This window comes from Anas platyrhynchos, chromosome 7, assembly GCF_047663525.1.
Source record: "Anas platyrhynchos isolate ZD024472 breed Pekin duck chromosome 7, IASCAAS_PekinDuck_T2T, whole genome shotgun sequence".
NCBI lineage: Eukaryota > Metazoa > Chordata > Aves > Anseriformes > Anatidae > Anas > Anas platyrhynchos.
This window is the reverse complement of record NC_092593.1, coordinates 30,801,035-30,811,589: the sequence shown is the minus strand read 5'-3', so window position 1 is coordinate 30,811,589 and position 10,555 is coordinate 30,801,035. Positions and strand designations below refer to the sequence as shown.

General features: G+C 44.0%; 1 long non-coding RNA gene across 6 annotated transcripts in view; it reads right to left on the bottom strand.

Annotated features, from left to right (window-relative positions):
• Positions 1-2,344: 2,344 nt before the first annotated feature.
• LOC113844147 (uncharacterized) overlaps positions 2,345-10,555 on the bottom strand; it is a 49,271-nt gene continuing 41,060 nt past the window's right edge. For 2 of the 6 annotated variants that reach the window (XR_011810763.1, XR_011810762.1), the window contains exons 2-5: positions 9,452-9,605; positions 8,380-9,355; positions 7,798-7,961; positions 2,345-7,060 (exon numbers count right to left, since the gene is read on the bottom strand). This is a non-coding gene — a long non-coding RNA (uncharacterized lncRNA). The remainder of the gene's footprint in view (positions 7,061-7,797; positions 7,962-8,379; positions 9,356-9,451; positions 9,606-10,555) is intronic. The other 4 variants (XR_011810761.1, XR_011810760.1, XR_011810758.1 and 1 more) reach the window with 4 other exon arrangements.

Here is a 10,555-nt window from a genome sequence, read left to right as displayed (position 1 = left end):
AAGGGACGGCTCATAAAAGAGTGATTCCCTCTGTTTTTTTTGGCAGCCCAGCCAAGCTTCCCAAACACAAGGTTGTAAAAGGACTCCACGCTGAGTAGAAGACAATAACAAGCAGGTGTTATGGAAAATGACCCTTCCCTGAGCAGATTTGATATTCCTGCCATCTCGGCGCATCCTACGTCTGCGTCTTAAATCTGTTTTCGATGAGCAGATGCAGACTTAACCTTGAGTCCAACAACCATGGAGTTCAGCTGCTGTGCTTTCAGAGAGGAGCTCGTGTCCCCATGCCTGCTGGCTGCCACGAGGCACCGCACCAAGGACACATACCCACCACGACTTGGCCACCCAGGGCATCCAGCCACCAGCCCACGCATGGGCACAGGAAGCTTTGCTCCTGAGTCTGTGCAGAGATCAGTAACCTAACTCCAAAAAAAAACCCCAAAGGGTTGAACATGAATTCCCCAGCTCTCATAAACGCCTCAGTGCTTACAAGGATTTCAGTCATTACATTCACATTAAACCATATCAAAAAATAAAAAATAATAATAATTAAAAAAATAAATAAATCAGAAGGGGTGTTTTCCTGTCCTATGTCAACGTAAAGTGAGTTTAAATGTTCTGGGATTTCTCCTGTGACGAGGCAGCTGACCTCATGTAGAGGCTGGTTTTGAACATGCTACATGTGAAACTAATTCTTAATTTGTCTAAATTCAAATGTTGTGGTGCCTGACACTCTAATTTGATTTTTACCTCTTCAGCCCAGTATCAATATGAAACATATAATTCAGTATCAGAACAAAAATTGCGGTGGTGGTGGTGGTGGAGATATCCTGTCCTTGTGCTGTGCGAAACTCGGTTGTATTAGGCCATAGTAGTCAGCGGAAATCCTCATAATCTAATTCATTTTTTTTCTTATGTCTGAGTTCCATGTTTTCAAACAAAAATACCCAAAATGTAACTGTAATTGGAACTCAGAAAAGGGAAGATCAGCCAAAATTAGCAAGTTTGGCTTGGATTCATGCCGCTACTCTATTTTCCAATAGTTTCTCCTCAAAACCACAAATTAGCACTACACGACTTGAAAACCCTCTCTGCAGACGGGATCCCGGGGGCAGGGATTGCTGTGCAGCCCGAGGGTTTCACACCTCTCCAGCCTTCTCACAGGGGTTGGGGAGTTTTGCTTCCATCCTTCCCCATGCCTGGTGCCAGTTTTGCTCCTAGTGTCCTACAGCAGAGGGAGAGACCTTCCCCAAGGCTGAATGCTTCACTTCTCAGTTTTCTGGGTTGGGTTTTCCATTTCCGACCCAGCCTGGGCTGTTTATTGTTTCCCTGCACTCCGCAGAGGATTCCTTGTACATGTGCAACATCCCTCATTTCTACAGCTGAATGGCGGAAATAAAATAACTTAAAAACAAACAAACTACCCAAACCCAACCACAAAACACTTCCTGGAAAAGTTTGCCGATCTGCCAAAATCAAAGAGCTCCCCTAAGGCAGGCGGAGGAAATTCAGAGCCCCAGTGGGTTCCTGCCCAAGCACCTCCCCAGGTTGTCCACAACCCAGAATAGGAGCCACCAGCTTTGAGCCTGGAGACATCACGTGGGGTTTGCACCAAATCTGGGTGATGCAGAGCCATTAAAATATTATTTAACTCCTGCACTTGATGGCTCTGGTTTGGGTTCGGCCGCGAGCCAAATTGGGTTTGCACTTATAGGGAAAACCCCAGGTGTTCAGTCTGCATTTGCTTTGACTTCTCACCCTGATTTTTGTTCCTGTGCAGGCAGGAAATCCCGTCGAGGCAGCTTTGCATGCACACAATTGGGGATTCCCCAACATGACCACGCTGCTGCCGGTGCCGACAAAACCCACTGCCCACCTGCTGCAGGTGGTTTTCCAGGAAACAGCCCTAATCCTCTCTGCATTGGTTTGACACCGTGGCTTACATCTCACTGAAAATTCACTCTCAGGTATAAGCAAGTCCTTAAGCACTGCAGTGTACTTAAATATTTTTTTTAAAGGTATGCAAGAGCTATTCGCCTCAGCTCCCATCATCCCTGGGAGTTCAGGTGCTGGCAGAGATTAAATAGAAAAGAAATCAGCAGGCCATTTAATCTAGAATAAAACTATGATAGCACCTATACATTACAGCAGTAAAGGATTTGGGCAGAAACAGCAAAATTAGTTGCTGTCATCTTGGTAAAAGCACCCAGATGTAATATTCTTCTTCTTATTATTATTGTTGTAGCTGTTGCTTTTTTTTTTTTTTTTTTTTTTTTTTATGTTCCTTGTAAAAAGCAACTGATTTTTGACATTCTGAACTTGCTTTTAGCTGAAATGGGTAGGAATTGTTTACAGGTTTAAGGCAATGAGATGGTTTCATAATGACTAATCTTTGAAAAAACATGGAAAATACTGTACAAATAAACCAAAAGGCTATAGTGAACCTTCACAGAAATTTGAACTTAATCTGTCAGAAATGTTCTTGTTGGCTTTTAGAGCTCATGCAAATAAAGAAACATAGAATTTGGAACAACAAGTTGAGTTATTAGCCCAAGGTAAGTGGTTAATGAGTGCTAAATATACATGTCAGTGAAAGATATACAAACTAAAAGTGGCACTTCTCTTCTCAGAGATTATGTCGGGCAGGACTAGCAATAAATTAAATCTATCAAGCTGCCCTTTGGCATTGACTAGCGTCATTAGAGCCAGCAAGCCAGAGTCCTGCTCCCATGGCTTTTCCCATTCCTGCCCCCCTCCCTTTCCCCATGCCCACAGTTGCCCATCGAGTCATTGCTCTGTGCACCCAGGGCTGAGACCTACTTGTGCTGGCCTTTCTGCTCCTTGTTGTGCGTTTTGAGAGGGGTGAAGGATGGGTTGGAAGCACATATCGCCTTCTGCTGCCTGGCTGCAATATCCCAGCTGCCGCAACGCCAGCTCCTTTGAACTGTGATTTATTTGCGGAGGAGGACAGGGGATGGCTGGGTTGCGCTGTTTAAACCAGACCTGCCAACCAGCCTTTCCCTTCAGCTCGCTCTGCCCCTTAGACTAAACAGGTTAGGGCTCAGCTGAAAGGCATTGCCCATGCCAGGTGATTTGTCATTGCCTGCTGAGCCTGGGGGATATCGGTCCCCGTGTGGGGAGCCCGGTCCCAGCACAAGCACCACTCCCGTGCAAAGCATCGCGCAGGGCAAGGGGTGGAAGGACCTCAGGCGTTGTTTATTTTGGATGTCAAGTAATAGTAATAAATAAGACCAAATAGCAGCATGTGTTAGCACTGATTCAGCTTTGGATGCCAGAGAAATGCACGATCCCAGAGCTGGAGGGGACCTCGTGGGGGCGGCGGTGCCACTTGCTCAGGGAAGGACTGCGTCTCCCCACTGGAGCCAGGACATCAAACCCATAGCCACTGAGCCCCACAAGCAGCAGGAGCAAACACAGGCACTAATTTCCGTGCCTTGCCCCTAAGTAGCATTTAAGGCATCTTTCTGCATTTGATTTTCAATGAAGTTTGATGGACGTGGTGAAAACTGCCTTGCCTGTGAGCAATTTCCAAGCTAGAGACGGTGCCCTCACAGATCTTGGAAGGGCTTTTAACTTTGCCTTCCAGCCCTTGAGACATTTACTTCAGGGATGAGAGACTATTTGTACCACCAACCCTTTTTAAAATGAAAAGGGGTATGGGGCAAATCCAACATTTACAGGCAGAAAATTACAGCAATGAAACATTTCCAGCAGCAGTCTCTTTGATGGGAAATGCATGGCTACTTCTATTTCCAGTTAAGGACCATGCTGAAGCATGGTATCTCAAGTTGTCTGGGCTTTTAAGACGATCGGGGCTAGAAAGGCACATGTTATTAGTGGTGGTGAACAAGCTGGGAAACGGATCTGCCTGAGAGGAGGTTTTCCAGCTCAGTTTTGAAATTGATTTTCAGGCTTTTTCACAACTTGTGTGAACATTTAAATAAAAGAATTGAAAAGTTCCCCCCAAAAGGCAATATTTCCAATCGAAAAATTTACATCAAGCCACAAATTCGAGCGTGTCTTTTTTTGTCTTTTTTTTTTTTTTTCTCCTTTAAAAGGCCATTTTTTGACAAAGTTGCTCAAAGTGATCTAATGCGTTGCAGTTGTCAAGATGTCGGAGGTGTGACGACAACGTAACCTCAATGTAACCTCCTGCCTTTGAGCATTTTTTAGCATTTCCAGAGAGCAGCTCCTGCAAAGCCCTGCCTGCGGGTGTTTTCCTGGGTGATACAAAAAAATTTTCCTCGGTGGATCCCTCGCCTCTGAGGTCCCTGATGGAGAGCCCACAGCTGCTTTGCTCAGCGAGGAGATGGGAAGCGTGAAAAAACCTGAGCTCCTGACTCAGGTTTCACAGGGCTGGGAGGGTGAGGACCAGGAGAGGGTGTGGAAAAGCCCCCCCATGCTTTAGATGCTTAGGGAAAAAGGGGTGTAAGCAGGGGTGCTTTACAGCCCGGACTGTGAGGGACTTTTGGTGCTGAGTGTCCCAGCTCCAAGAGCACAGTTGTAAATAGGGGGATGGGGTCAAAGCAAGGGTTGTGACCTGCTCCTGTTTAATTTAAAGGGTGGGCAGCCCAGGAAGTTTTCCTCTTTTCTCTTTTTTTTTTTTTTCTCATTTCTTTTTAGAAAGACGTGGGTGAGGAGAAAGCATTACTCGCAGTGGGTAACTTTAGGAGGGATGCACTGGAAAGGGGAGAAGAGCACATCTGGCAGGGGGAACCACAAAACACCCTCCCCTTTCCCCTGGCTGCCTTCACAGCAAGGCACACCTCAGTCTCTTCTTCAGAAAACCCTGTTTACAAACTTGGCATGGGCTGTCACAGGTAATTTAGTATGTTTACACAGAGGTAAGAGAGGAAGGGGGTAAAAAGGGCACATTGTTGTGGTGTTGGTTACCTCTTGATCCCCATGGCACAGCTGCCTATGGGGACAGGGATGGGGACAGAGACAGGGTCCTCCTGTGGCTGTGATGTGCTTTGGATATGACACACAGCACCAGGTATGGGGCAAGAAATATGATCCAAAGTGACCTCACGCTCCTGCCGCATTCTCTTTTTTCCCCGTTAAATAGGATTTTGACATTATTATAGTTTTCCTACTAGAATGAGAGCCTTTGGCAGAGAAAACAGATGTGCTTAGAGTTCAAAAACATGAGCTGCAAGCCTGAACTTCTAATTTATGGATGAGGTTTTACCAATTACCTTAGTCTGTATTTTCCTACTGTCCCCTCCAGGCTGAGGACCCCCGGTGTCGGGCTCTGTGTAATCTGGGGCTGAGCAGCTGTGAGCTCCTCAGAGGTGAGGCGAGGGGGAGGCAGCAATCCTAATAGCACAGGGAAAACAAGGGGGAGAGAAGGGAAACCTTATCCCAGGCAGGAGCTGGGGAGATCAGCAGCTGGGTGCAATTCAAGAGCAAGCATCGTTGCATGGGCAGCAATCTGTAAAATAAGTAAGTGCAACATGTGCCCCTCTCCTTTTGCATGGCTTGGCTGTGCTGCTCTCACGTTGCTGTGTCATGTAGGCTCATGGTCTCCAGAGGTGGAGCATCCCGAGGTCCAGTTTATCTCCTTGCTATGCACCACCCTCTCCCTCCCTCCATCCCTCAGCAAGGCGTGCGTGGGAACCGGTGGAGGCAAGGGATGAAAGCGTGCAGACCTTTCAGCTCTGGAGATGCAGAATTTCCTCCTCAGCATCAAGTCAGGCCCCGAGCCATTTTGGTGGGGAATGCCATCACAAACAACGTGCTCTGTTTTCCTCAAAGGAGCTGCCCAGGATTTGCGTGCGGGTTGAAATCCTCCTCATTAGCGGATTGTGTTTTCTTCTCCTGTTTTATTTCTTGTTGTATAAAAACGTGTTCCAAAGAAAAGGAGCCCAAGGGCAGACCATGACAAACCAAGTCTCTTCCATCTTTCTTCCAAATCCTCCAGAGATATTATTTCATCCTCATCATGGTATAGAAATAATATTTACCTCAGCTGCAGCCAACGCATAGCATCTGTAGCGCGGTGCGTGTCTGCGTCTGCCACACATCTGGGTGCCTGGATGATGGAGAGGAGTTCAAACACAGCCCCGTAACACGAGTCTAGCAGGAACTGCTGGCCATCGCCCAAGGTAAATGGGCAGGATCATACGTAGGCGAGGCGAAGGCGGTGGTCAGCCAGTCATCTAGCTATGCTCACACCACGCTTGCCAAAGCAAACTGTCTGCCTTGACCCCGACTGAGATTCCCAGCACAATCTTCTTTAAGCAAGCTCCAGCGAATCTTGAATTATCCCGACACACAAAATCCGTGAGATGGGAAAGCCCTAAGAAAGGGCGGCCCGTGATGAACATTTCCCATCTCTTCCTCACTCTGGCTCCGAGGGAAAAGCTTGCCCCCGATCACCTGGGATTCTGCTGCTCCCAGGCTTTTTTCCAAGGTCTACAAACAAATGCGATGGATCTTCCTTCTCCTGATGCCTTCCACGTAGAGGTAGGAAGCCGATGAGAGCACAGTCCCCTTTGACTTATTTCCCTTGATTCTCCCAAGCAAACACAGACTTGGGTGCTATAATGAGACAATAAAGGCGTTTGTAGAGAGACAAGAGGTAAATCACCAGTGATTAACCACTGTTTAGTGTCTGAATTTCTCATTTTGCCTTGAGAGCATACAGTCAGCGTGTATATGGGGCTCTTTTCCTACCTCCCGATACACAGGACCCAAGCAACATGTTGGTTCATCCCATTTACATATTCTGCAAGAAAATGGTTAAAATGCATCCTTTTGGAGGCCTTCAGTTGTTGGCTACCACATTTTCAGACTATTTGGGAAAGAAAACATTTGTGGGTTCTGGTCACTGAGAGGGCTTTACACTTCTTCCACTTTTCCAAAGGTAGCCCCCACAACCACCTCCTCCATACATCTCAGAGATGTTTTTTCTTCTCCTCCCCAAAGGCTGGAGCGGTTTCACGTGGGCTGGTAACTATATCAATGGGATTTAATGCCTGTCCATATGAGGCATGCAATGAAGTGCTCTTCATAAAAACAAACTGCTGGCTCAGAACTGAACAGCAAGAGATTGGAATTACGAAAAGCAAACAGGAAATGCTCGAAACGAACAAAAACATGATATCACAGCTGGTCATTTTTTAATTTAAAAACTGTCGAGGAAAAGGAACATAGGAGACAGCTCAGAGTAAACCCACATTAATTCCTCCCGATAACTCAGTTCCTAAAACTAGTGAATTAGCAAAAGAATGGATCATGAATAAGTTTGTCTCATTGGGAAATTGTAGCCTGGTTGGTACCCCCCTCCTACCTGAAGAGACTTGTGTTTTCTATAGCAGATACGAAAAGAAGATCTTCAAGATGAGAAAGGCTACATAACTGCAAAAGTGGTGTCTTTTGTTATTTTGGTGGTGTGTTTTTTTTCCCCAGGAAATGAGAAATACCTGTTGGTTTGGGGGAAGGAACTGTATGTCATACGTTACTAGTGCTAGTCTATACAGTTCTCATGAGGAAGTTTTTAACTGGGAAATTAAGTTCTGTGAAGCTACCTCGCTTTTTGAGAGTGTTGCGTCAGTAAAGGTAGATTTTATCAAAGTTTACAGCTTTGATTTTATCAGAGTGTTTTGTCAATTTCATTCAAGTTTTACGAAAGTTTACATAATTCAAATCATCATAATAAAATATAATTCAATATAATACAATTTTGATCAGTGAATGATTTTTAAAAATCACTTTGCAGGCAAATTGGAAATTTGATAGTCCATTTTGACATAGAAGGAAAACAAATTTTACCTCAAATTTCTTTTCAAATTATGAAAATTTTCATAAAACACATCATCTGGTTCCCACATGTCTCTGATTTTTACCATGGTGAAGCCTCCAGTATGGTGTCTCTTCACATCACACGAGATTAATTCAAACTGGCTTGGATGAGAACAGTCCATGAAGGCTAAGAGCTAGATGGGAGAAAAAGCAAAAAGACAACCAACAGAGTATATTATTGGCAGAGCTGGTGGATTCCATAGGGAGGTCAGTGTTAGGTCTATTTTTTTTTACGTCTTTATTAATGACATGAAAATGCAACATGATATGGCAGTAAAACAAGGGAGAAAAGAAAAAAAGGAACATAAAAGAAAAAAGAAGATTGAGCAGTCAATAAGAGAAAAATTCTACTTCTATGAGGTTACTGGTTAGAGAACACCTGAAACAGCACGTTCCTTTCTGGGCACCCAATGCTATAATTTGCAGGGAGTTCATAGAAGAACAACAGCGATGGTGGAAATGGAGGTGTTGAACTTGGCTCGAGGAAGGATTGGACAGAATAACAGGCTATGAGCGCTTAAAGAAAATAAACACCCAGGGAGAAACTCTGACCTTCTTGAAGCTGATGTCAAGACTTTCATTGACTTCTTCATATCCAGGATTTCACACCAAAGAGGAAAAGGAATTATTTAGTGGTGGAGAAGGCTACACAGAGATAAACTCTGAGATATCTCTGGGATAAAAGTAGAGGTAAAATGTGAGTTCAATATCAAGGGAAAGCAAGGCAAGAGATTTCAGTTTTGTTTAAAGGCAGCAAAATCCAGAGTACCAGCAAAGTAATGCAGAAAGAGCCAACTGCAGCTTTGTAACCCTTTAATTAGAACAAGGTTAAATAAAACAAGTGTTACTTATTCAGCTCTGATGAGTGAGGAAAATTGGATGTTAACAAAAGCAATGCTACACCCCCTGCAGCCAAACTCCCAACTGTAGCAAGAGACAGCATCTCCCCAGTTTAAGCACAGATGTTTTTATACGGCAAATGTAAATAAGACATTGCCATCTGGTTAATAAAATGCACATCTAAGCTAGACTTGTCTGCGTGTCCCCAGATGTAAACATTTAAAAATACATATATATATATTATTTCTCTAAGGTCTTCATCCAAAATGCCCATAGAGGAAGAATTCTCATTGACATCAAAGTGTTGAACAGGACCACAAAATGCCTTCTCTGTCTGTCTGTCCTATACATTATGAATTTATATTAAATTTCACCACTGTCTGTGAAGCGATGTAACCAGGTTTAACTGCCAGCATGTATGGTAGACTGCCCAAAGTCTGATGAAATTTAGAGGCTATTGCAGAAATTGGCTTCTGAAATGTATAGCACATGTAAAAAATCAGGCACAAGGCAAGCTATTTTCAGCAAATGGTAACTGTGCTGAAAAAAATCCAATTTGGAGATGAAATCTATTTATGCATATGAGTTGAAATTGTCAACCAGTTGTTTGGTATAAAGGGAAACACATTCCTGGAGAAGTGGAAACTTGGTGTTCTTCAAAAGACTTCTTTCTTCCCAAACTAGCATACTATTAAAACAAAATTCAGAGGGATTAACTAACCATAACATCAAAAGAAAATGGATTGTCCCAGGTTGCACAGAAAGTTTTGAGTGAATCACTTACAGGAAAGGTTTTTGTCTTTCTCATTTTCTTGCGAAAAAAAAGCAAGAAGTTTCCAGATGGGCTTGGTCACCTCCCCAGGTAGTCCACTCCTTCCCTCACTCCCGTGGGAACGCCGTGGATGTGCAGGCCTGTAGGGATCATCTTGTTCATTCTTCTGCAGAGAAGATATTACAAGTTTGAGGATGTTTGAGGATGAATGCCTTCACGGAGGTGTCTAGCTTTGCCTGCACGGCAATGACAGGAAACCACAGCCTTGGACTCCACTCTTACCACACCAGCATACTAGCTGTGGGAGTCTGCTGCCAATTTTTATCTTTATAGAGGGGCTGAGCTTGCAGGAAGATTGCCAGAATGAATTCTTGCCCCACCAAGAATGAAAAAAGAAGGTAAGATAACATCACTCAAAGTCTCCATGTGCATGCAAAAAGGAAACATAATTCAGCAACAATATAAAGAACTTGCCAATTTCACATGAGATAAACAGCTAGAGCTACCCTCCCATGTGTGTGTTTTGGAAGCAGCTTTAGCACTCCACTTGTCAACACTGCATTCTGTAAGACTTTTCCTATCTTACTCAAGCTTTGTATAACTGTTTTAACTATTTATTTATTTATTTATTTATTTATATTATTATTATTTATTTATACATATATCATCTTTCCAACCACTGTGAGTGGCAAAGCAGTGGAACAGTTTATCTCATCTGTGTACCTCAAGGGTGCTCATTGAAAATGAAGAAACAATAATTTGGCTGTCCGGGTGCAAAAAGCAAGAGGCACCAGGAACCAGTGCTTTCTATTTATCATATTTGAAATAATAACCTCAAGTTTTATTTACTTTTTAAATAAACAATCTTAAAGCTAAAAAGAGCCCACCAGCTTCACCCCACTACTTTTAACTATAAGCTCTTTGTGTGCACAAGGGGTAGCAGGGTTTCAGGCCATCCTGATCAAGCCTTGGTCAAGGTTGGAACGGGTCGCTCCAGGCAGACCTTGGAGAGCTCCCATGAATCCCTGACACGTTGATGCTGGAACTGGCCTTTCAAATCACCCTTCTACTAAAATCTCCATCAGAACTTCAAGGGGAGATCTCTAAATAAATGAA